This window comes from Choloepus didactylus, chromosome 15 (genome assembly GCF_015220235.1).
Source record: "Choloepus didactylus isolate mChoDid1 chromosome 15, mChoDid1.pri, whole genome shotgun sequence".
In the NCBI taxonomy this organism is placed as follows: domain Eukaryota; kingdom Metazoa; phylum Chordata; class Mammalia; order Pilosa; family Megalonychidae; genus Choloepus; species Choloepus didactylus.
Window position 1 is genome coordinate 72,597,673 of NC_051321.1, and position 25,580 is coordinate 72,623,252.

Consider the following 25,580-nt stretch of genomic DNA (forward strand, 5'->3'; position numbering starts at 1 on the left):
AGAACTTTGAGAGAATATATTTCTGTTGCTTTAAGCCACCGAGTCCATGGCAATTTGTTATGGCAGCCCAGGGGAACTAATACCGTGCACAATAAGCATTTGTTGAATTAACAAATGAATGCGTGAATGTAAGTCTTGTTGACCCCGATATGACCTCAATAGGAAATAATTACTGTGCTTTCAATAGTTGTCAGTGCCTGTGAATAAATGTGCCTAAGTCTAACACTTAAGAGGTATTTGAACTTTGTATATGATATGCTTTGCAGTAGAAACCTAAGCTTCCAAAATGTTTTTATACACTGCGCTGAAAAGCTTAAGGTCTTACTTAACCCCCAAATAATTGCTTTCATCATAAGCCTGTCAGTAGCTTACCGAGAACTGATTGACAACATGTTTGTCCTTCAGGCAGTGGATGGGAGGCCCTGTTGGTCTCTAGCCATAAAATATCCCAATATCATTTCCCCATTTCCATCTCAAGTCCCTCCTGCTGTATTTAGGCTAATTCTCTGTTATTGTGTCTTTGGTGGATCCAGTCACAAGCATCCATGTAATCACACTTTGTACGCTTGACAAGGGTTATTTAATTTCCCCCAGGCCCATTCTTGGTGCGTGCTGGGCTTGTGATGCAGTGTGGTAGTAACCATCGGTTCCTCATAGGAGATGGAAGGTAAATCAAATTGAAAACACCCTTCCTGTGTAGTGCATCTTCCAAATGTCCTCAGGTCTCTATTACATCTTCTGGAGGCTGCCAGATTCTCAGCGGGACAAGAGGAAGCTGGAGCAGCATCTCTGTAGCGACAGAAGGTGCCATTAGCAGAAATACATCATCTCCCAGTGGTGTTAGCAATAGCAGATCCTGGTCATGTCCATCCTTTTGCCAGAGTGAGGGCAGAGTCCTCAGAGGCAGAGGCTGCTGGTAACAGAGCCTCCATCACCATAAAATATCCCTTCCCCAGAGTCCCAGAGCAGCTATTTCTGCCCGGACGCAGGGAGAGCGTCAGAGAACTTATTTCAGTCATTGATCTTGCACAAGAGCCTCACTGCTTCCCAGATTCCAGACTTTCTCTAGCAAGGGGGATGAGGGAGAGGCTGATCAGTGGCCTTGGCTTGGGCTGGATGTAGCTTTCCAGGTGTTGCTCATTCGATCTTTTTCAAAGGAAACCTGTTAGTTTAGAGCAGTGTTTCTCAAACTTCAGTCCCCAAGACTTGTTTGGCTGGGTCCCACCCCCGAGTTTCTTATTTAGTAGATCTGAGTTGGACCCAAGAGTTTGCATTTCTCATATGCTCTTAGGTAATGCTGATGCTGCTGGTCCAGGGACCACACTCTGAGAACCACTGGCTCGGATGCAGAGAGATGATGTTTCTGTGTTTTCTGCCCCACCCAGTATGGCCTCTGTCATCTGGGTCAAGGTTTGGGCCTGTTCGGGTACAGCCCTGGGCCTGACTCTCACCCTGTTTCCAGAACTAATTGAAAGGACCTCTTGATTGTGTACCACCCATCTGTGCTCGTCACCTCCCTCTTCCCATGGAGTGGTGGTCTCGCCCCCCAGCCCAGCTCTCGCTGGTCTCTGTTAACACTGTCTTCTCCCCTTGGCCCTTCAGCCCTAGAGCTGGTAACAGCTTCTCCCTCTTGCTGGTCTCTGGGTGCCTAAACGTATATGGTTGGTTTCTTTGATCCTGCCCTCTAAATAGTTCTTTCTGTGAAGTTTCTTCATTTGCACCATTGTATTGAATTCTGATTCCTTCTTGGACCCTGTCATTGGGTATTTCTCCCTGCAGGGGGAAAAGAGTCTTTTCTAGGCAGACACCGAGCCAGAATCATTAAGTCTTTACCCAAGAGCTGTCTCATCACCCCAGCATAAGGCAGAATTACTGCTAAGCCTAAACGATATTGGAGACGTAAGAAATTTATACCAAATGGAAATATGGCAGCTTTATCCTTGCTTATTTCAGGCTTGGGGAAATACCAAATTCTAAATGTCTCATCACTAGAGCCTAGGAAGTGAGAGGGCTTGCTCGCAGCCTGGGGAGGTGTTCTCTCTTCGTTAATTGAGTCTCTGGTCCAACTGAGCCTTCAACCCATCTGTCATCAGAGTCACTGGTGAACCTACTAGGGACCTCACCTCCGTGGTGGGACTAGGTGTGGTCATCTCTGGAGATGGGATTGTGGGGGGATTTCATTTCCACATCACACATCTGTAATGTAAAACAGCCATCAGTCTTCAAATCAGAAAACCAGAAAGCTATCTAGAAAACAACAGACCAAGATAAAAAGAGACATGTCACCTTCATGTGAGCATGTGTATATATGCATACATACACACCTACAATCACATGCTTACAAGAATAGAAGGAAAATTACCCAGATGTTAATCATATTTATCTCTGGGTATTTCAATTAAAGATGATTTTTAATTTCTTTTTTTAAATGAAATATGCTTATTAATGAAAACAATATTAAGTATGGTATAGAAAATATAGCTCATTCCCTCAACTTAGCTCATTCCCTATCCAAATCCTACTTATCCTACCACACAGCTCAGGTCCTACCACCTCCAAGAAGCTTTCACTGACCAACTCCTTGCCTCTAGATTTTGCAAGTACTCTTGCTGAATTATTGTTCTTATTTCAAGCATGTTTGTCTTATTTGTCCAGTTGTACTCTGCAGACCTGGGCCTGAGCCATCTTTTCCTCCCCTCCTCCCCAAAACTGACCGCTTTCCATCAAGCCTGGGAAGGATACTCGGTGACCTTATGGTTTGTAACAAGGGCTTCATCCACATTGGGAACCTTTTAGTCTGCTGACCAAAGAAATGTTCATGTCATCCCCAGGAGAAATCTTTTCCAGGAGTATACAGCAAAATCAATCCATTCCTCCAAAGTAAAGACGTCAGTGTATTCTGCCCTCAATGTAGTTTTGCCTTCCTCCTAGCTATGGCCATACTTCCACCTCTGCAATGGAGACCACAGTGGTTTTTCCCTCCTTGTAAAGTTATTTCTCCCTCACAACCCAGTCTCCCACCAGACTTTGAGAACTCTCAGTTCTCTCCCATTAAAGAAACACACACTCTACCCACAAGCCTGTTTGATCCTTCCTCTCATGGCTTGGCTGTCAGACTTCTCAGAAGAGTTGTCCATTTCCACAGCCTGCGTTTCTTTACCTCCAGCTTCGTCAACAGCTTACTCCAGTCTGGAGTGGTGTGGGTGTTGGCCTTGTTACTCCAGCTTTAGCTTTATTCTCCTGTGACCTCCATGTTTTAAGTCCAATGGACCTTCTAGTGTGTATATTACTTGGCTTTTGAATGGTACTGGAAAGTGTGGTTCACCTCTTCTTTTTTTTTTTTTTTTTTTTTTTTTAATCATTTTATTGAGATATATTCACATATCACGCAGTCATACAAAACAAATCATACTTTAGATTGTTTACAGTACCATTACATAGTTGTACATTCATCACCCAAATCAATCCCTGACACCTTCATTAGCACACACACAAGAATAACAAGAATAATAATTAGAGTGAAAAAGAGCAATTGAAGTAAAAAAGAACACTGGGTACCTTTGTCTGTTTGTTTCCTTCCCCTATTTTTCTACTCATCCATCCATAAACTAGACAAAGTGGAGTGTGGTCCTTATGGCTTTCCCAATCCCATTGTCACCCCTCATAAGCTACATTTTTATACATCTGTCTTCGAGATTCATGGGTTCTGGGTTGTAGTTTGATAGTTTCAGGTATCCACCACCAGCTACCCCAATTCTTTAGAACCTAAAAAGGGTTGTCTAAAGTGTGCGTAAGAGTGCCCACCAGAGTGACCTCTCGGCTCGTTTTGGAATCTCTCTGCCACTGAAGCTTATTTCATTTCCTTTCACATCCCCCTTTTGGTCAAGAAGATGTTCTCCGTCCCACGATGCCGGGTCTACATTCCTCCCCGGGAGTCATATTCCATGTTGCCAGGGAGATTCACTCCCCTGGGTGTCTGATCCCACGTAGAGGGGAGGGCAGTGATTTCACCTTTCAAGTTGGCTTAGCCAGAGAGAGAGGGCCACATCTGAGCAACAAAGAGGCATTCAGGAGGAGACTCTTAGGCACAAATATAGGGAGGCCTAGCCTCTCCTTTGCAGCAACCATCTTCCCAAGGGTAAAACTTATGGTAGAGGGCTCAACCCATCAAACCACCAGTCCCCTATGTCTGTGGTCATGTTAGCAACCATGGAGGTGGGGTAGGCGAATACCCCTGCATTCTCCACAGGCTCCTCAAGGGGGCACTACATCATTTTTTTTCCTTGTTTTTCTTTCTTTCTTTTTTTTTTTTTTAACTTTCCCTTCTTTTTTAAATCAACTGTATGAAAAAAAAAGTTAAAAAGAAAACAAACATACAATAAAAGAACATTTCAAAGAGACCATAACAAGGGAGTAAGAAAAAGACAACTAACCTAAGATAACTGCTTAACTTCCAACATGTTCCTACTTTACCCCAAGAAAGTTACATAATATAGCAACCTTTCTGTGAACTTGTTCCTACTATATCCATCAGAAATTAACAGACCATAGTCATTTCTGGGCATCCCCAGAACGTTAAAAAGCTTATCGGTTCTTCTTGGATTATTGTTCCCCCTTCCTTAATTACTCTCTACTGCTAGTTCCCCTACATTCTACATTATAAACCATTTGTTTTACATTTTTGAAAGTTCACATTAGTGGTAGCATATAATATTTCTCTTTTTGTGCCTGGCTTATTTCACTCAGCATTATGTCTTCAAGGTTCATCCATGTTGTCATATGTTTCATGAGATCGTTCCTTCTTACTGACGCGTAGTATTCCATCGTGTGTATATACCACATTTTATTTATCCACTCATCTGTTGAAGGACATTTGGGTTGTTTCCATCTCTTGGCAATTGTGAATAATGCTGCTATGAACATTGGCGTGCAGATATCTGTTCGTGTCACTGCTTTCCGATCTTCCGGGTATATACCGAGAAGTGCAATCGCCGGATCGAATGGTAGCTCTATATCTAGTTTTCTAAGGAACTGCCAGACTGACTTCCAGAGTGGCTGAACCATTATACAGTCCCACCAACAGTGAATAAGAGTTCCAATTTCTCCACATCCCCTCCAGCATTTGTAGTTTCCTGTTTGTTTAATGGCAGCCATTCTAACCGGTGTTAGATGGTATCTCATTGTGGTCTTAATTTGCATCTCTCTAATAGCTAGTGAAGCTGAACATTTTTTCATGTGTTTCTTGGCCATTTGTATTTCCTCTTCAGAGAACTGTCTTTTCATATCTTTTGCCCATTTTATAATTGGGCTGTCTGTACTATTGTCATTGAGTTGTAGGATTTCTTTGTATATGCAAGATATCAGTCTTTTGTCAGATACATGGTTTCCAAAAATTTTTTCCCATTGAGTTGGCTGCCTCTTTACCTTTTTGAGAAATTCCTTTGAGGTGCAGAAACTTCTAAGCTTGAGGAGTTCCCATTTATCTATTTTCTCTTTTGTTGCTTGTGCTTTGGGTGTAAAGTCTAGGAAGTGGCCGCCTAATACAAGGTCTTGAAGATGTTTTCCTACATTATCTTCTAGGAGTTTTATGGTACTTTCTTTTATATTGAGATCTTTGGTCCATTTTGAGTTAATTTTTGTGTAGGGGGTGAGGTAGGGGTCCTCTTTCATTCTTTTGGATATGGATATCCAACTCTCCCAGCCCCATTTGTTGAAAAGACCATTATGGCTCAGTTCAGTGACTTTGGGGGCCTTATCAAAGATCAGTCGGCCATAGATCTGAGGGTCTATCTCTGAATTCTCAATTTGATTCCATTGATCTATATGTCTATCTTTGTGCCAGTACCATCCTGTTTTGGCAACTGTGGCTTTATAATAAGCTTCAGAGTCAGGGAGTGTAAGTCCTCCCACTTCGTTTTTCTTTTTTAGAGTGTCTTTAGCAATTCGAGGCATCTTCCCTTTCCAAATAAATTTGATAACTAGCTTTTCCAAGTCTGCAAAGTAGGTTGTTGGAATTTTGATTGGGATTGCATTGAATCTGTAGATGGGTTTGGGTAGAATTGACATCTTAATGACATTTAGCCTTCCTATCCATGAACATGGAATATTTTTCCATCTTTTAAGGTCCCCTTCTATTTCTTTTAGTAGAGTTATGTAGTTTTCTTTGTATAGGTCTTTTACATCTTTGGTTAAGTTTATTCCTAGGTACTTGATTTTTTTAGTTGCTATTGAAAATGGTATCTTTTTCTTGAGTGTCTCTTCAGTTTGTTCATTTCTAGCATATAGAAACATTACTGACTTATGTGCATTAATCTTGTATCCCGCTACTTTGCTAAATTTGTTTATTAGCTCTAGTAGCTGTATCGTCGATTTCTCAGGGTTTTCTAGATATAAGATCATATCGTCTGCAAACAATGACAGTTTTACTTCTTCTTTTCCAATTTGGATGCCTTTTATTTCTTTGTCTTGCCGGATTGCCCTGGCTAGCACTTCCAGCACAATGTTGAATAACAGTGGTGACAGCGGGCATCCTTGTCTTGTTCCTGATCTTAGAGGGAAGGCTTTCAGTCTCTCCCCATTGAGTACTATGTTGGCTGTGGGTTTTTCATATATGCTCTTTATCATGTTGAGGAAGTTTCCTTCAATTCCTACCTTTTGAAGTGTTTTTATCAAAAAGGGATGTTGGATTTTGTCAAATGCTTTTTCAGCATCTATTGAGTTGATCAATTGATTTTTCCCTTTCGAGTTTTTAATGTGTTGTAATACATTGATTGTTTTTCTTATGTTGAACCATCCTTGCATGCCTGGAATGAACCCCACTTGGTCATGGTGTATGATTTTTTTAATGTGTCTTTGGATTCGAATTGCAAGTATTTTGTTGAGGATTTTTGCATCTATATTCATTAGGGAGATTGGCCGGTAGTTTTCCTTTTTTGTAGCATCTTTTCCTGGTTTTGGTATTAGATTGATGTTAGCTTCATAAAATGAGTTAGGTAGTGTTCCATTTTCTTCAATGTTTTGAAAGAGTTTGAGTAAGATTGGTGTCAGTTCTTTCTGGAAAGTTTGGTAGAATTCCCCTGTGAAGCCATCTGGCCCTGGGCATTTATTTGTGGGAAGATTTTTGATGACTGATTGGATCTCTTTGCTTGTGATGGGTTGGTTGAGTTCTTCTATTTCTTCTCTGGTCAGTCTAGGTTGTTCATATGTTTCCAGGAAATTGTCCATTTCTTCTACATTGTCCAGTTTATTGCCATACAGTTGTTCATAATATCCTCTTATAATTTTTTTAATTTCTTCAGGATCTGCAGTTATGTCACCTTTTTCATTCATTATTTTGTTTATATGGGTCTTCTCTCTTTTTGATTTTGTCAGTCTAGCTAGGGGCTTGTCAATCTTGTTGATCTTCTCAAAGAACCAACTTTTGGTGATATTTATCCTCTCTATTGTTTTTTTGTTCTCTATGTCATTTATTTCTGCTTTAATCCTTGTTATTTCTTTTCTTGTACTTGGTTTAGGATTGGTTTGCTGTTCATTTTCTAGCTTCTTCAGTTGATCCATTAGTTCTTTGATTTTGGCTCTTTCTTCCTTTTTAATATATGCGTTTAGTGCTATAAATTTCCCCCTTAGCACTGCTTTTGCTGCATCCCATAGGTTTTGGTATGTTGTGTTCTCATTTTCATTCGTCTCTATATATTTAGCAATTTCTCTTGCTATTTCTTCTTTAACCCACTGATTGTTTAGGAGTGTGTTGTTTAACCTCCAGGTATTTGTGAATTTTCTAAGTCTCTGATGGTTATTGACTTCTAATTGTATTCCATTGTGGTCAGAGAATGTGCTTTGAATAATTTCAATCTTTTTAAATTTATTGAGGCTTGTTTTATGTCCCAGCATATGATCTATTCTGGAGAAAGTTCCGTGAGCACTAGAAAAGTATGTGTATCCTGGTGATTTGGGATGTAATGTCCTGTATATGTCTGTTAAATGTAATTCATTTATCAGATTGTTTAGGTTTTCAATTTCCTTATTGGTCTTCTGTCTGGTTGATCTATCTATAGGAGAGAGTGATGTGTTGAAGTCTCCCACAATTATTGTGGAAACATCAATTGCTTCCTTTAGTTTTGCCAGTGTTTCTCTCATGTATTTTGTGGCATCTTGATTGGGTGCATAGACATTTACGATTGTTATTTCTGCTTGCTGAATTGCCCCTTTTATTAGTATGTAGTGGCCTTCTTTGTCTCTCAAAACATCCCTGCATTTGAAGTCTATTTTATCTGAGATTAATATTGCTACACCTGCTTTCTTTTGGCTGTAGCTTGCATGAAATATTTTTTTCCATCCTTTCACTTTCAGTTTCTTTGTGTCCCTATGTCTAAGATGAGTCTCTTGTATGCAACATATTGATGGTTCATTGTTTTTGATCCATTCTGCGAATCTATATCTTTTAATTGGGGAGTTTAATCCATTTACATTCAATGTTATAACCGTGAAGGCATTTCTTGAATCAGCCATCTTATCCTTTGGTTTATGTTTGCCATATTTTTCCCCTCTCTCTATTAATATCCTTTATCACCTCTTCTTTTTGATACGTTATCTTTTCTTGCCTTTTTGTGACACATGTGGTTTTCTTATAACCTCCCTGGCCAGTCTTGCACAATCTCTTCATATGCTCATCTACAGTTACATCTCAAGGCTCAGTCAAGTGCCTCTCTTCTTTTCAGTCTATACTGCTTTCCCAGATGATCCCATCCACAGCCATAGTTTCCACTAACACCCATATGCACTTGGATATTCAGAGAGGCATGTGCCACTGCCTTCTTGACACTTCTCGGATGCCTTAAAGGCCCCTCAAACTCCTCATGTCCAGGGGTGTTCCTGCTTCAAGGACCGCTAAAGTGTCGGAGAATGGCACCGCTGTCCCTGCAGGTGTGTAAGTCAGAGACGTGACAGTCACCCTTGGATCACCCCTTTCCCACATCAAATCCACCCCAGTGCTCTATCAGTTTTGCTTCCTCACCTTTTCTCAAATCCATCTACTCTCCTTCTTCACCACCAACACCCTAGCCAAAGCCACATCATGTTTGTGATTTCCATTTTTTAAAATTCTGGACTCCTATAATAGTCCCCAAAGTGGTCTCATTCTTCAACTTCTGTCCCCTTGCCGTTGACTCTGCTCCCTGGAAGCAGTGTGATCTCTTCAAAATGCAGACAAATCAGTTCATCCTCCTGCTTAAAAACCTGTCACTGCCTTAGACTTGTCTTTAGGCTGAAGACAGAGCTCGGTTAGGTGGCCTGTGCCACCCTGCCGGGCCAGGCCCTACTCTCCATCTCTCTGTCTCCACCATCTCCACCATCTCCAGCTCCATCCAGTGTGTTAGCGTCTCTCACGCATACTCACCTTCTTTTGGTGGCTCTTAGGCATCCTTCTCTATCTCCATGCAGACTTTTGCCCATGCTATTCCCTCTGCCTGGAATGCTAGAATTTTCTCCTTGCCTCTTAGATTCCTAGGGCTGCCATAACAAAGTGTGACAAACTAGGTGGCTTAAAAACAGAAGAAATTTATTCTCTCACAGTTCTGGAGCCCAGAATTCCAACATCAAGGTGCTGGAGGGCTCTACTTCCTCGGAAGCCTATAGGGGAGAATCCTCCCGTGCTTCCTCCAGCTTCTGGTATTGCTAACAGTCCTTGGTGTTCCTTGGGAGTTCAGTCTCTGCTCAGTCATCACATGGTGTTCTCCCCTATGTCAGTCCGTCCCTGTGTCCCCAGTTCCCTCTTCTTATAAGGAAACCAGTCATATTAGATTAGGACCCACCCTGTTCCTGTTTGGCTTTGTGCCAGTTTGAATGTATTGTGTCCCCCAAATGCCATTATCTTTGATGTAACGTTGTGTGGGCAGACCTATCAGTGTTAATTAGATTGAAATTCTTTGAGTGTTTCCATGGAGATGTGACCCACCCAACTGTGGGTGATGACTCTGATTGGATAATTTCCATGGAGGTGTTGGCCCACCCATTGGGTGGGTCTGAATTAAATTATTGGCATGCTATATAAGATCAGACAGAAGGAGCAGTTTGCTACAGCCAAGAGGGACACTTTGAAGAATGCACTGGAACTGAGAGAGGAGCTTCAGCTTAGAAAGATATTGTGGAACGGCCTTTGAAAGCAGACTTTTGCTCCAGAGAAGCTAGGAGAGGACAAACGCCCCAAGAGCAACTGAGTGACATTTTTGAGGAGCTGAAGCCTAGGGAGAAACGTCCTGGGAGAAAGCCATTTTGAAACCAGAACTTGAAGCAGATGCCAGCCATGTGCCTTCCCAGCTAACAGAGGTTTTCTGGACACCATTGGCCATCCTCCGATGAAGGTACCCAACTGTTGATGCATTACCTTGGATACTTTAAGGCCTTAAGACTGTAACTGTGTAACCAAATAAACCCCCTTTATAAAAGCCAGTCCATTTCTGGTGTTTTGCATTCCGGCAGCATTAGCAAACTAGAACAGGCCTCATTTCAACTAATCACATCTTCAAAGACCCTATTTCCAAATAAGGTCACATTCAGAGGACTGGGGTTTAGAACATGAACATATCTTTTGGGGTACATAATTCAACCCATGCTCCTTAGTAAACTAGTTAATTTTGTCCTTCTCATCCTTTAGTTCGCGACTTACATTGTCACTTCCCCAGGGAAGTCTTCCTTGACTGCCAAGACAACATCAAATCCTGCTGCTTTTTGGGTCCTCAAAGCAGGGTGCACCCCTCCTTCCTAGCATGAGTCGCCTTTGCAATTTAACATGTCTTCATATGCTATCTTGGTTGTCTGTCTCTTAATCTTTAAGCTCCTAGAGTAGGAACTGTACATTTCTTTCTTTTTTTTTTTTTTTTCTTTTTTAAGTTCATCATTATATCCTCAGCACCCAGCAGTGTTTGGTTCACAATAAGCTCTCAATACATATTTACTGAATGATTACAAGACTTTGCAGAGGAAAATGAAATCCATCAAAATGGCCAGGAAACCTTGACAATGCACACCACTATACCTAAATGTGCAAACCCTAACCCACAAACTTGGAGTTGGGAAAGTTCATCTGAAAGTCATGTTTCAGGCTTCCAGTATAAATTATATGCAGTTGTGCAAACATGTCAAAGTTTAGTAAATTGAATTTGTTTAATGTAAACAACTTTTGACCAAAATAATAACACAGCTTTAGAAAAAGACATTAGGCACCTACTTTTGAAGAGTTTGTATAATTTAACACACAAGAAAACTTTACTGTAATTATATGCAGATGTATACAAAGGATAAATGTTATTTACTTGCTCCAGCCTCCATAAAATAAACCTCCAACCATGCCTCAGCTTGCTGCATTAATCCTAATTTAGAAATCACCCCCACCGAAGTGACGGGGGCTGTGCGGGCTCTCATCTTCTCTTCATGTCAAAATTAGTCATTTAAATTAGAACCACGCTGGGAGCGTCGGGGACGCCAACGTGGTGGCACTAGTGCAGGGAGGCACTTAAAAGTGACCACCTGAAGTTGATTAAAACCTTACCTGTCAAACCCATTACAGCTACATTTGAAAATCTTTAATGTAATTAAGAGAAGCACATTATGGGAGGTCAAGTGACTTTCCTTTTGAATTCCACTTCTAATCTGTCGTCAAATGGATGGAAATTGCCGGCTGAGGGAGTTAATGAAAGCTGCATGAGCGAGCGTGGGGTGGGGGCGAGGAGGCGGTTGGCAGGCCTGGAGGAGCGGGTAGGAAGCCAGCTGGGGGCCTGTCTCCTTGCAGCGGTGGCGAGGCATGGGCCTGGGGGAAACCTGCAAAGCACCCTGCCCTTGACCAGGAAGGCTCTGGGTGGGAGGCTCACTCAGCACCTCTCTTGCGCAGGATAAGGGTGGAGGGGTGTCTGCATGGCTCCCTGCTTATCGCTAAGTGAGATCTGTGGCCAGGACGGCGGCGGCCTGGGCCGAGTGGAGCCGGCGCCGGCCCTCGTCACCCTTCACTCAGAGCCGCCTGATTAGCATCAGGGTTCAGCTGGCCTCCTGCACCAATTCCCCCATAGAGCCGGTGGGGCCCTTCCGCCCAGAGCCTCCAGCCGTCCAGCCTCTGACCCCATGCCTGTCGCGGGGAACGTCCCCGGTCAGCAGCCTATAGCACATTGGTTGCATGTGGGGAAGACCCAGGAGGCAAGGGTATTGACCTGGGTTTCCTTCCGAGCGTGTGGGTCTGGCCCACTAAACCCACCTCTCACTGCCCTGGGTGTGTCCCAGCTCCGGAGACCCTGGTGCAGTCTTAATGCCAGAAGGCCGCCTTTTGGAGATTAAATTACTTAATGCTTGGCTGTGTGTTTTAGCCTGAGGGTGCTGTTGACAGAAGGCAGTGTTTTTTTTCCTCCTCTGCTTGCTGCCTCCCTCTTGGTTTTCTGGCCTCGCATTTGTCTACATTAGCAGAGGTCTCTGTGTTTGAAAAAGGATTATATCAGTCAGAATGCTGCCACTTACGATTGTCCCCTTCCTTGGAAACTGACATGAGAATAAGCGCCACATTGCATATTTTGTAGGGTAGGAGAAGTTTCCAAACCAGAGGGTTTAACTTCCTTAACTTGTGCCTTTCCCCCCTGGACTTTCTTTTCCTAGCCCCGGTGTGGGCAGACTGCATCAGTAGTGAAAGAGGAGTTTCAATCTTTTTGTTTGGAGAGATCTTTTATACTCCATGGGGAAGATGGGGTGTCTCCCTGTGGGATGGTGCTTATGAGTTATTTGGAACAGAAGGCAACGATCTAGGCCAAGTCTCAATACACAGCCAAGATACGGGCACATCTCAAGCTGTCGTAGAAGACAGAGTTCCCCTGCGGGGCACACTCCTTGTGGTCCAGCCCAGGAGCTGAACCTCTTCATTATTAGAAGCGTGTGGAGAGGTGGAGCAGTTAAAGAGGTGAGATGCAGAGGGACAAGGCTTTGTCGAAAGGACCGCTAGAGAATTTCCTTGTACTTGGAGATCTTGTAGTTGTGGAAGAGAGAGATGAAAGGGCAGGAGAGGAAAGAAAATAAATCACCTGAAGGTGGTTTTAAATAAGAGCAGAGCACGTGGTGAAAGTCATTTTCCAAGGGCATTCCCTTCCTGTGTTGCTCTTTCCTCTCTGACCCTTTCTTATCTTTTCCCCTATCTCTTGTCCATAATGGAAGGGCTAATGTTTTTCTGAGAGTGAGATGTGTCTCCAGGTAAAAGCCATCCCAAGGCAGTGCAAAGGGAAGCCACAGACCCCAGCTTCCAGCAGGTGCCAGTTTCCTTCCAGTCACAAGTTCACAGGTAAAAGTGAAAAGTTGCTCTCTGCTTCTCTCTCCAAGAAAGCTGTCTGCTTGCCATGGCAATCTCTTACTGGGGTCTCCCATTGTCAAGAATGGGGTGCAAAGTTCACAGAGCTTAGCATTGTGCCATCCTCGCGGTGTTTTTTTTTTTTTTTTTGAGGGGATCGAGGCTGTTTGCAGCGCTATTTAAAGCAAAGATGCCAAATGAAAAGTTCCTCGTTTTAAGTTGGTGCTTATACAAAGCTGCTTTGTGGTTTTTTTCGGCCTGTCAGACTTGTCAGGCCTAGTAAGAAAAAGTATATTGTTTCCAGCACTTGGATTCCTTTCTCCCTGACATCTGCCACTCTGTAAAGATGATAAATTCCTGCCTCATTAGCCAAGGGTGTGGGATTACAGGCTGACAACACATTAATCACCAGCCTCTGTGGCAGGCTGACTAGCAATAGGCATTGTTAACAAAACTTTTCTAATATGTCACTCTTCTCTATGACAGCCTGTAATCAATCATTGTGATTGACGGCGCTGATAGATTACACTATTTATACTTTGTGTAATGAAAGATAGTGTTTCCACCTACTGTCATTTCTGGGCTAGTGGTGGAGGATCAGTGAATGGAAACAAACAACAACAGGGCAAGCCCTTGCCCCCAAAATATGCACAGAAATACCCCACCTTCCTAAGTCCCACTCCTGGCTTCGACTGTTGGAAACAAAAAAGGCAGCATCGTGGCACTGGGACAAGTCTCTGTATTGGGGTGGAAAGGGTAAGAGCCCTTCGGATGACACAGGTATTCTGAGTTTTCACAGTCTCTCTGCATTGGACATGGCCTCGGGTATTGATAGGTCAAGTTGACTCAGGTAGGAGATTTTCCCGGCAGCCCCGTACCTCTGGCTTCCTCTTCTTCCCCTCCCCAGCTTACGTATGTGCAGCTGAGCCGTCAGCTCCTCCTCCCCTGCCAGATGAGAGATGATTTAGATGTTGATAAAATATTTGCTCTTTCCTGGCTCTGAGGGCAAATATTATCCTTGTTTCCCATAATCATAGCGTACTGCAAAAGTCAACAGCACCCGGAACAAGTACAAAAACAATACGGGAACAGAAGCCTTCTCTGGGTCTTACTTTTCCCCTTTGAAGCTCATAAAATTGCAAACAGGTTAAGAGTCAGTCAGCCAAGCTAGAATATATTCTTGTTCTCACGGATAGGGTATATTTGGAGAGTCTTTTCAGTGATATGTATTTTGGTCTGGAATGAATTTATAAAGGATACAGGCTTTTTTTTTTACTTGTTTGAGGCTATAATTTCAACTAAGTATTAAGTAAGGATGATCCTGGACTGGCATCATCCAAAGGTGAGGGTCTTTCACTTTAGGGGACCCACTTTCTAGCCGATTGTTCTCCAAATGGCCAATTTTCATGAATCATGTTTGTGATGATTGCTCTGTTTAATTGTGCTTGCTATTGATTAAGCACGGGAAAATACTCCTTTATTCATTCTTTAAGGAAGTTGGCAAGATTGTTCAGCTATATAAATCTTCACCTGACTCTTTAGTGCAAGGTGTAGGTCTGTGGTTCTTGGTTTTCCCATTAAATATCTTTTTAATCTCAATGTCTCTGAATGTGTAGGTGGATTGGCGTGGAGAGGAGGCTGGAAAGAAGCAAAGGGTTGTCCTCATCCTCGTCCTCCTGAACGCCATGGTGTGTGTGTGTGGGGTGGAGGGGAGCAGATACTTCACGTCGCCCTGCCAGTTGGCAAAGCGAAAGGAACCTGAGACCTGGCCCTCGCGAAAACTACTTTTGAGAAGGGTGAGATGGCAAGAGGCAGGGGAGGCAGCGGAACTAAACTTTAATCTCTCTGTGAAGTTTGAGTGAGCCCGGGATGATTAATGAGAAAGCAGACCATCTGATTAAGCCCCTCCATGTCATAGGACATGATTAGTAGGTGACAGAGACGGTGACAGTATCCAGCCAAACCCTTGTTTCTTTCACGGCTCCGGCTGTTATATGATTAATGTCCCCAAGGGCTATCTTGGGGTCAGGCAGGGGAACCTGTCAGAACAGGTGGAAGTGACAAAATGGGCAGGAACTCCTAAGGGGGTATGGGGGTGGTGAGGGAGAGAAAGGGGGGGGGCAGGTCGACCAGATGGAGCCCACGACCTTTCTCTGATCCTAGCAGGCACAGAGAGCATCATGGGAATGGAAATGAGGAAGAATCACAAAACTGCAGATGTTTCCCGGATCCTGGACACACCAAGTACTGCCAGCTCGGGCTCACGGAAAGTGTAGCATGACACAGAGAGTTATTACTCAGAGTTTATGTTCTGGGTTGGGGTGGGGGTGGGGGCCACTGCAACACTGAGGTATTAATGTAGGATGCCCTGTGTAGTGTGTGTATGGGTGTGTGGTGGTGGGTGTGTGTGCAGAAACACTAGAACAAGTGCTCCAGTCTACTAGGGGGAAGTAGCTTACCTAAGTACAAATCCAACTGGTTGAGCTGATATTTCAATCTACCACTTTCTGGGGCCAGTTATATAAACGGTCTTGGATGCTCTGCTTTAAAAAGGTAAAATGGAGAGTTAAAATGGAGTATCAGAATTATAGCTTTCTAGATTTAGAAAAAACTGTCAAAATCTCTAATTCAGTAATCCAGTTTACAGCTGAGAAAACTGAGGCCCAGAGAAGGTCAATGACTTGCCCATTGAAGCCAGGACAGTAGGATAACCTCAGTCTTCCTATTTCCAGGTCCATCCAACAAGCTCTTGATGAATCTTTTGATAAGAAGTCACAGACCTTTTAATTAGAAGTGAGTTTCCCAGCAAGACTTTGGTCTTTATTCCCATTACCATATTCTCTCCTTCGCTTTTCAGAGCCAATATAACCTCTAGGTCAAAGGTTCAAACCCCAGATGAAGTGGAGTCTCACTGGTTCTCCTTGGGCAAGCAATCTTTCTAGATGTCATCTTATGGCAGCCATTTTGATTGATGATGTGGATGGTGGCAGCCATTTTGGCACTAAAGAAAAGCTAGATTGTATTGAAGTTTATCTATCAAGTCTGTTTTTTCTCATTCTACCTTTGATGTCCTGTCTACCCACATTCAAGAGCCATTCCAAGGCTGTAATGGCGTCTGGGAGAGGTTTCATCTTCACCCGTCTTCCAAGGGGATCTTGAGCTGCAAGATTCCTTCTGTCATACATGTCTAGCTGGCAACTCTTGCTCTTACATTCAAACAGTAACAGTAACAACTGGATTAAGCCCTTAGGCTGAGAAGTGACCAATTCCTTGCATCTGCTTGATCTCCAGTGTAGTTTACAAATTTGGAATCTTTGTTAAGTATAAGAAAGATCACCTTTCTGCATGGTTATCCCCCTACAAACTTAACAGACAGAGACAGTGGACATGCTTCAATGAGTCACAGACTTAAAAGCAAAGCCATGCTCAGTGTCATGATTATAAAGAAGGGAGAAGGAAGAATGGAGATGGTGTTGGGTCTTACTTGATTATGTCAACAGGAGAGACTCAACAAGGAAGGCCAATACTTCAGTGTTCCAAAAACGGTTGATTAAGCAAGGATTTTTATGTGGGTTAGCTCTTCTCACTGTTGGAAGAATCTTATAGGAGATCCAGCCTGCATGAGAATGGATTACAAAGCACACTATAAACTTTCCAGGTTAATGGAGTCCCACTTTTGAACTAGTGGCTTATAGTGCAAACTCTTTCAGGGATGGCTTCTCCCCAGGATCTGATCCTACAGCATAAGTTTGGGGAGGGGGTGGGAACGGGGATCACTGATGAATAAATAAATGCTCATTGGTTTTAAAGTTCTGGTGTTTGGCTCTCTGCCAGGAGTTTCACCACAGGATCAGCCAGCCATCCCAGGCAGAGTTTCAAGAATGGTCACTTGACAACAAGCCCCTATGGTCTTTGGAGGAATTGTACAGAATAAAACCCAGAAGAAACTGAGTCACTCCCATGGTCAGAGTGATACCAAACTCTTCCATGGACCAATAGAAAACTTTGACAAAACTTTGGCAAATGTGGCACATGAGGAGGTCCAGCCATTAATGGAGTAAATAGCATATTGTAAGCACTTCCGTTGTGCTGTGGCGGCAGTGGCAGTGATTGTATGTTTTGGTACAGAGTTCAATGGCAGCCTTGGTGGGTCATATAGTCCTTGTGCCGCCTCTTCGTTGCTATATAGGTTGAGATGCCAAAAATTGAGCCTCTCAGAACCCGCAAAAGGCATATTCATTTCAAGGGGGTTGACCCATTCCCTCTGTGCATCCTGCTTTGAAGTGGAGATCAAAGCCTGGGTGCTGAGGAGGTGGCCCCAGGCTTTGCTGTCAGTGGACCCTGAAGACATTTAGAGTCTCACCGTGACCCACTGGTTAAGTTTGAGAATCATTTTTTTGGCGAACAGCCTCAAGCCAATGGTTACTAACAATAGTTAAAGCACTGAGAAAGAAGTTTGTAAATGGTTAGCGCAGGTGTGCATTGCCTTGGCTTGCCTACCTCTATAATCTCTTGAGATGGCAGGAAGGGGTGGAGGTAATTACCTTAGAGAGAATTGCATCTCACCTTAAGTGAGCTCCTGGGAGTGGATTGGGTTTGATAAAATCATCTACCACCTATTGGTGCAGAGAAATGTTTGCAAATCACTATGTGAGGATGTGGGTACTAATGTTGTTTCGTAGTGAGGGTGTGTGACAGTTTAATGAAGAATAGCAAATATTCTGGATGGCAGATATTTCTTTCCTGAAAGGCAAAGATGAGCCATATTTAAAATCCAGGCAGTGCAAACCTATGTTCATATACAGGATCCTACCCTTGTACAAAGGATGAAAACACGAGAAAAATTTAGCTTAGAGGAAACACTGACTTACCCTGCAGGGGCTGACCCTTCTGTGGCCCCATCAGCCCAGACTCCCAAGTCTAGGATGCCAAACCCTCTTATTTTCTTCTAGATTGAAAAACATCACAATCGTACCTTTTCCATCCCATTATTTAAATTTTTTTGGAGACTTGCTACAAATGGATCCTTTCTATGGTTTGTTATTTAAAGAAAAAAGACTAGAAAAATCGGCTTGTGTAAGCAGCACTTTTTTTGAGTGATTTTCTTTTTGCGGTTTGGAACTGGAGGCAAACGGAGGCCTCTCTGGCACACTGGTCCCCAAAGCCCCTCTTTTAGCATTTTTTCAAAGGGCACAGGCCAATCTGCCCATAATGAGCTTGGAAAGTGAGGATGAAGTTCCTGTTAATATGACACAAATTTCTTTACTTTTGCTCCTTATTTCATCTTAATTAGTCCCTGTAGAAAGGATTGATTTTTGAGAGGCTTGTAGTGAACATCTGCTGGTATTCCTGGGGTCACTCTTAGCCTGTCCTGTGTTTGACATTTCTTGTAAAAGAGGAGGCATTTGTTCATACTGACATTAGCTGCCTCTGTCTCTCTCCGTGGTACAGATGGCCTGTGAATAAAGACATCAAGCTAATAGGCAAGATGACAAGCTTCAACAGAGCCAGGGCTCCCTGCACTTAAATGGCAGGGCAGCAGAGACTGCTTCTGCTGCTGAGCTTGGGGTCTGTGGGTAGCAGAGCATATGGAGTGAGTTAAAAAGGAAGAGGGAGCCTGCAAAACGACTAGAAAATCTCTCCCTGAGACAATTAGGGCTTTTATTATTTTTATTATTTTTGGGTCCATACAGTATGTCACGTGTCCACGGCACGCAGGGTCAGGGAAGGAAGACAGACTCTGTATTTTCTGCAGGTTCTGCCACCATCCTGTTCTGTCCCCCAAATTTGCCACGCAGATACTAATGGAGGTTTGCAAATCTCAGAAAGGAGCTATTGGTCTCGCTTTCTGGGTCAAGTATGTTCATGCTCTGACTCCCATCAGGGGAAAGCCATCCCCGTGTCCAGAGACCAGGGCCCACATCCCCCACTCCAAAGCCATATATTCCCAGAGGACCTCCAGGAAAGCAGTGCTCTGGAATCTGGTGGTTCTGTTCATTCCAGACATCCTGGGCCTTCTCCCAAATGCTCAGCCCAGCTTATTATAATATTCCACCATGGTTTTACCCCAATTGTATTTAAGTCCATTTATGTTTTAATCATGAACCACCTTTGAAGACATTGAGGTTTTGCAGTTGATGCTCTACAGTGTGAAAAGCCACCTCTCAGTGTTACCTAGTCCAAGTGTGAAGGGGAGCCTCCCAGTTCTGGTGTAGGGGAATCAAGACCCCCATTTGTCCGTGGGTTTCTTTGTCAGCGCCTGTTGCATCTCCATTCTGTTTATCCCCTTTGCGGGAGCCCCCGCCCACTCAACTGCATTGGTAAATGTTCTTTTCTTCCTCTGGACTGTCTTTACACAGTTTTTATTTTCCATTTGTAAGTAGGTACACATGTCTGTATGCTGTGTTAGTTTTGTATTTTTATACCCTACCTTGTTCCATGGATAATTCAAGGTGGCTTATAAGAATACAGACTATAAAACAAAATCAAAAGCAGGACTTTACCAGTGCAGGGGAAAATATTGAATGAAGGAAAAACAACAGAGGAAATGCTTTTCTAAGATACAAAGACCAAAACAGTACATGCTGTTTGACCTGGGCTAGTGTAGATCAGGATTATTTTGAGCTCATACACACTGAGGACTTCAATTAAGACTGTGCATCTTAACATGAAGGAGGAAAAATTAACTATGAAATTTGGTAGATAAGTAGAAAAATAATTTATTGCTTTTCTGATTGGCCTTTATCTTAGACATTAGTTGATATTGAGATTTCAGTACATGTCCCTCACCCCACCCACACATACAATCTTAACTTGCTAGCTCAAGTCAATAATTTATGGTCTCAGAAGAGACTTACCAATAAAGGGAAGGAGACATGGAGAAGGGAATAAGGGAGAGAGCAGAGGTGAGTGGAAGGAAAGATGAAGGAGAAGAAAAGAGAGTCTTCTGATTAACCCAATGGTAAGATTAATGAGATGCTCTAGTTAATGAGGCAATTAGCTGGCAGAGGTAGTTGCTCAGTATTTCCGGCCCTTCTCTGTGGGTTTGAGGCCTATTAGGAGAAGCTGAATCAGATATTTAAGGACCTGGGTGAATTGGGCTTCCAAAAGATGGACGCCAGAAAACAATCAACACGTAAATGCCTGGAATCCTTTTGGTACAGTTCAGGTGGGTGCCATGTATTTAGACAATCTATATTTCAACTCTACCAACCCCTAGCTAGATTGTCATGAAATACATGGCACTTTCTCCTCTCCATTCCCCAACACCAACCCTTTTATTTAGCTTCTCAGTCTTTGTGAGTAGTTACTATTCCTGTCTCCCCCTGCCCCACCCCGTGAATGGTGAGGAAGGGTGAATTCCTCAAAGCTGGGGACCACGTCTCCATCATTCGATTCAGCTTTCCTTAGATGGGGTCTACATCTTTCATTCAGACTGGGAGCACCCTAAGAATGGGCCAGAGTTTTCTGTCTTCTGAATCCCTTCTTTGTCCCTTTGAGGTCTCTGTATTCCTTCATTCCACAGATCTGTATTGAGACTTTTTGTATGTCAGCTACCAGAGATACAGCATTGAACAAAACTAAATTGAGTTCCTGCTCAAGGAGCTTAATTTCTGAGCTGGAGGAGATAGGAGACACAAATAATAAGGAGATGAAGAAATACATGTCAGGTACTCAGTGGTACTAATTCACACAGGGTGATCAGAAACGGCTTTTCTGAAAAGGTAATGTTTGTCTACTTTTATCAGGAATGCAAAGGACTAAGATATGCAATTATCTGGGCTGGGGGTTCCAGGCAGAGGCAACAGCAAATACATCTTCTTTACTCCCTGGTATCTGCAAGGCAGCCTATGAGCCCAGGAGCAGCGTCCCAGGGGGGCTGATCATCCTACTTCTCAGAATCTGATGCACCAACATCTGCTGTGGCAGATTCTCCTCCTGCTTAGACAGCTCACTTGGGGCCAGCAGCTCGTTTAACTCATCAGCACCTTCAGGTGTCATCTTTTCTCTGCCTGCCTGTGTGGTCTTTCAGTCAGTCAAAAACCCTGCATTTGGCACATCCTCAGTGTTAGGTTCTAGTCCTAGCTCTTCTGGAGCTTTCCTTCCAGCCAGCAGGCAGATAACAGATCCTAGATGCCAGCTCTGTTACTTTACCTCCCTGTCTCTACGTCTCAGTTTCCTAATTTGTGAAATGGAGACAACCATACTTACTTCATAGGGTTATGAGCTCCAAGTCAGATAATATACATGAACCCCCAGTATAGTTTCTGGCACACCATGAAATTTTCAGTGAACACTAACTGAAGTTGTTATGGTTATCCATCAGCTGATCCCCAGTCAATTAAATAGCTTTATTTTTCTTGTGCTTGAGCTGATGCTGGGCCCTGTGGCTCTCCAAGCTCCTAACGTCCTACCTTGTTTGCTGGTCCATTCCTTGTACCTGCCCCCTCTTTCTACTGTTTTTGTTCTGCCAATTATGTCTTCCATAGGAGACATAACTTCCTGTTTCAGGAAAGAGCAGTGTTTACACTGGATAAGAATATGGACTCTGAAACCAGATGGTCTGGGTTCAAACCCTCGCTCTGCCACTTGACAGTTATGTAACACTAGGCAAAGTATTCAACTTCTTTGTGTCTATGTAATATACCATCATCTGTAAAATTGAGATGATGATTGTCCCTAGCTCAGAGAGTTGTTGAGAAGATTAAATGAGTTCCTCCGTGAAAGTGTTTAAAATGTGGCCTGCACGGTAAGTGCTCTAGAAATATTAGCTGCCGTTATTGTTGTTAACCAGATGATGGTACCTCTTCTTGCCTCATGGTCTAATTAGTTGTTTCAATTTTCTGCCATTACTCTGGATTTTAAGCTTCTTGGGGGCAAGCATCAGGATTCCTGCATTCCCTCAAGCTCTGTATCATGTTAGGGGATCCAGGAAACATTTGCAGAATGAATAACTGGATGGATAGATGGATGGTTGGGAAATGAGCCTTCTTTATCTTCTTATTAATACTACTAAAGAGATGGGAGACCTTTAGGTTGCTTCCCCCACCCCCACCCCATAATTTTACCTCCCCTTAAATCTTGCTTTCCTCTGCCTTTCCGCCTCATCTCCCCCTTGCCCTCCTCTCTCTTGTGTCACCTCTCCCACCATCTCTGGGCCCAACCATGTCCCCCCATGTCTGCTGTTGACTTTTCACCATCAGAATCTAGCACTCCCTTCTCCTCCCCAAATCTCTTGAAGGTCTAGGCCAAGGAGGTTCACAGTGCCATGGCCTTGGTGTCCAGGGGTTGGGAATTTGCTCACTCCTCTTGGCATCTGTTCTCCAGGGTAACCCAGAATCCTTAGCGGAGGTAACAGGACCATGCGCTCCTCCTCCCCTCTCTGTGTAAATGTTTTGCTAACTGTCTTTGCCAAGTGTATCATGGTTGAAATCGATGCTGCCAGCACACATGAAACTCACACCTTTTCTCGGGCTGCCTCTCTCTGCTCTACGCTTACTGCCGTTTAAATGTCACCACTATTGAACAAACAGTGGAGTAATGTGTCGTGAAGACAGCTAATGCTGTATTTTGGTAAGTTCTTATCAAAATGCCTCTGGCGAGCTATTTGCTCTTGATGAAAAGAATCCTGGTCTTGCTGGCAAAACTCAGTAGTAATTGTAGCAGTCCAAACCCTTGGGACTTAGGTCCCTGGGGGAGTGCTGAATCCAGCCTCTTTGGCCACAAATAAATGGAGGTTGGGCTCTGTCCTCAGTACTGGCAAGGCTAAGTAGCCAAAAGGCTTTTCAGAAATTGAATGCTCCCCACTTCTTAGTTTCACCATCTGGGAAGTGAGCTTCCATGCTCTGCCAGCCCAGTCCTTAAAGCCTTAAATCATCTCACCAAACCTCTGTGAAGCATCACTCTGTGGGTAGGTGATGGACAGGAACTAGGGGATGCCTAGTCCCCATCTTTTTCATCACAGAGTAAGAGATTTGGGGCTATATTGTTGGTGGAAAATTGGGTGGTATATCATTATAACTTTTGGTATTTCTACTAAACTAAGAAAATATTTTTCAGAAGTGTCTTTTATATCAGGAACTTTAAGCTGAAACTACAGGAAATTCAGAATCTGGATTCTTTTCTGATTCAAATCATATATTTTTTGGCCTTTGCAGAAGACAAATAAGGTAGCATTTATCTTTTCTCTCTCTTCTGTAAATACTTAATTGATCATTGCAGCTGACTGCAATAGAAGTAAAAGCAAATAGCTTTCCTTAACTACTTCTTGTTAACACTTTTTGGAGGATGATGGCAGGAGGTTTAGACAGATGAATGTCTTCCAGTGTCCCAGTGTGTTGTGTGTGGAGAGACTGGGAGAATTCTCATTCTTCAGAGGCGGCTCTCTTTGCTTCCCACAATACTTTGTAATGATGCTTCCTCCTGTTTTGCTGAGACCTGAGGAAATACTGTTTATGAAGACAGATTGCCATGTTTAGAAAATGTATATTTGGAAGTTATATGCACTAATTAGATTTTGAATATCCATCTATTTATTTTTCTCTTTGCATCACACCTAGGATGATAAAGGATTCTTTAACAACAAGAACAGCAAAAAAAAAAAAAAAATATATGTATTAAGCATTCATTGATGGCTGAGCAAATGCCCAGAGTAAAATTACGTACCATCAGTCAAGGCAGGAAACCAAAGTAAAGTGAAGATAGTGAGTGGGTGTGGGGTCACACCCTAGGGGCCTCCCACCTAGGAGGAGAACATAAGGCTGGCGGAGATAGTCTGGTGATCATGCACTGCGTTATGACTGCACCCAGCTGGAGTGACAGAAGCTTCAAGAAAGCTATCCCAAGGTGGAGTAGCACTGCTGACAGCATTGACCTCAACTTCTGTCCACTCACAGGGCATAAACCCAGGGTGTTTTGTCTGTCCCAAACCTGTAGATAATTCCTTCCCTTGCCAATGCCACGTGAAGTAACACAAAGTCATGGCTATAAATCCTAACATTTCCCTTTTGCATCTTGCCTAGAGGGGTTGGAGAAAGAATAATAAAGCTCCTACTTTGAGAAGTCACCTCCCTTTTCTGTATGTTCTCAGATAGCTTTGGAATACAACTGTGTGCAAAGAGGAGAGTTAAGAATTATCAGTGGGGCTTTGACATTCAAGTCCCACAGATGCAGGTTGACAGAGACAGAGGGTACCCTTGATGAACAAATTCATGGATGCCCCCTGAGATGGAATTTCACCAGAAAAACCAGCTCTGTGACTTGTTTGGCCTCAGTAACATTGACGATATTCTTCATGGAGCTGATTTTTCCACTCACCATGTAGCCATTAGGATCCACCTTCTCTCTTCTCTCTCCCTTCCTCATTTTAGATGGGAATACATTTCTCAGGCAGTAATTTTGACTTTTAAAAATTTTACTCACAATTGCCGGTAACCCATAAGCATTCTGCATACATCACATCTGTTTTCCCATGAAAACTTTTCTTTGTTCAGGACTTTGAGCCATAACCTGAGGTTGCTGGCATTGGGAAACATCTATGGGGCCTCTTTGAGGTAGCAATGGGAATGTTCTATGGAAATATGGAGAAGCAAGGAGTCTCCTGTGCTCGTGATATGGGTTTTTTATCCTTCCCTGCCCCAGTCAATGGTTTCACACTGTTTATTAACTTTTTCCTTCCTGTCTACATCCTGGCTTCTACTTCCTGGATTCTTTGTATGTTTCCACTACTGCCCCCACTCTATGTCTTTCCATCTTATGATACATTTTTCTCTTTTTCTTGCTCATGTAAGACACCTCATATACTGCTAGCTTATTGGAAATGTTGCTTTTTAGCTCAGGTTCTCATTTGATCCATTCAGTGGTGGTCAGAGTTGTGGAGCTGAGGTTATGACCGGCTCTCTGCATGGAATAATAAAATGATCTTGAGCAAAAGGCTCTCAGCATTCTTCCTGATATTGTTGCCAACCAAAAACCACCCTAAGCAGAAGGTGCTGAAGGTTGGATGCTCCTCACACCAGATACCTGGCTGAACATTTCCCTGAAATCCCTGCAGAAGGGTTTTTTTTTTTTTCCATGTAAACTCAGGTGAATGTTTTGGAAAGACCCAATAAGGTTTAATTTTTAAAAACAACAACAACAATGATTAAGTATGGAAAAGGCAAACTGTAAAAGCTTAGGAAAGAGGGAAAAGAAGCCGCGAAATTCTAGACGTCTGCACTCAGATTGCTTTGCAAGAGCTTTTAGCTCTATTTCCCCTTTAAAGAAAACA

At 43.1% G+C, this 25,580-nt stretch overlaps 1 protein-coding gene and 1 long non-coding RNA gene across 3 annotated transcripts in view; one reads left to right on the forward strand and one right to left on the reverse strand.

Moving 5' to 3' along the window:
* Positions 1-25,580, forward strand: part of LRMDA (leucine rich melanocyte differentiation associated) — a 1,132,756-nt gene that overhangs the window by 693,328 nt on the left and 413,848 nt on the right. The window lies entirely within an intron of this gene.
* LOC119510363 lies at positions 702-12,302 on the reverse strand. Its single transcript, XR_005211904.1, has 3 exons — positions 12,242-12,302; positions 2,124-2,196; positions 702-789 (listed from the first exon to the last, which is right to left on the reverse strand). It is a non-coding gene; the product is annotated as an uncharacterized LOC119510363 (long non-coding RNA).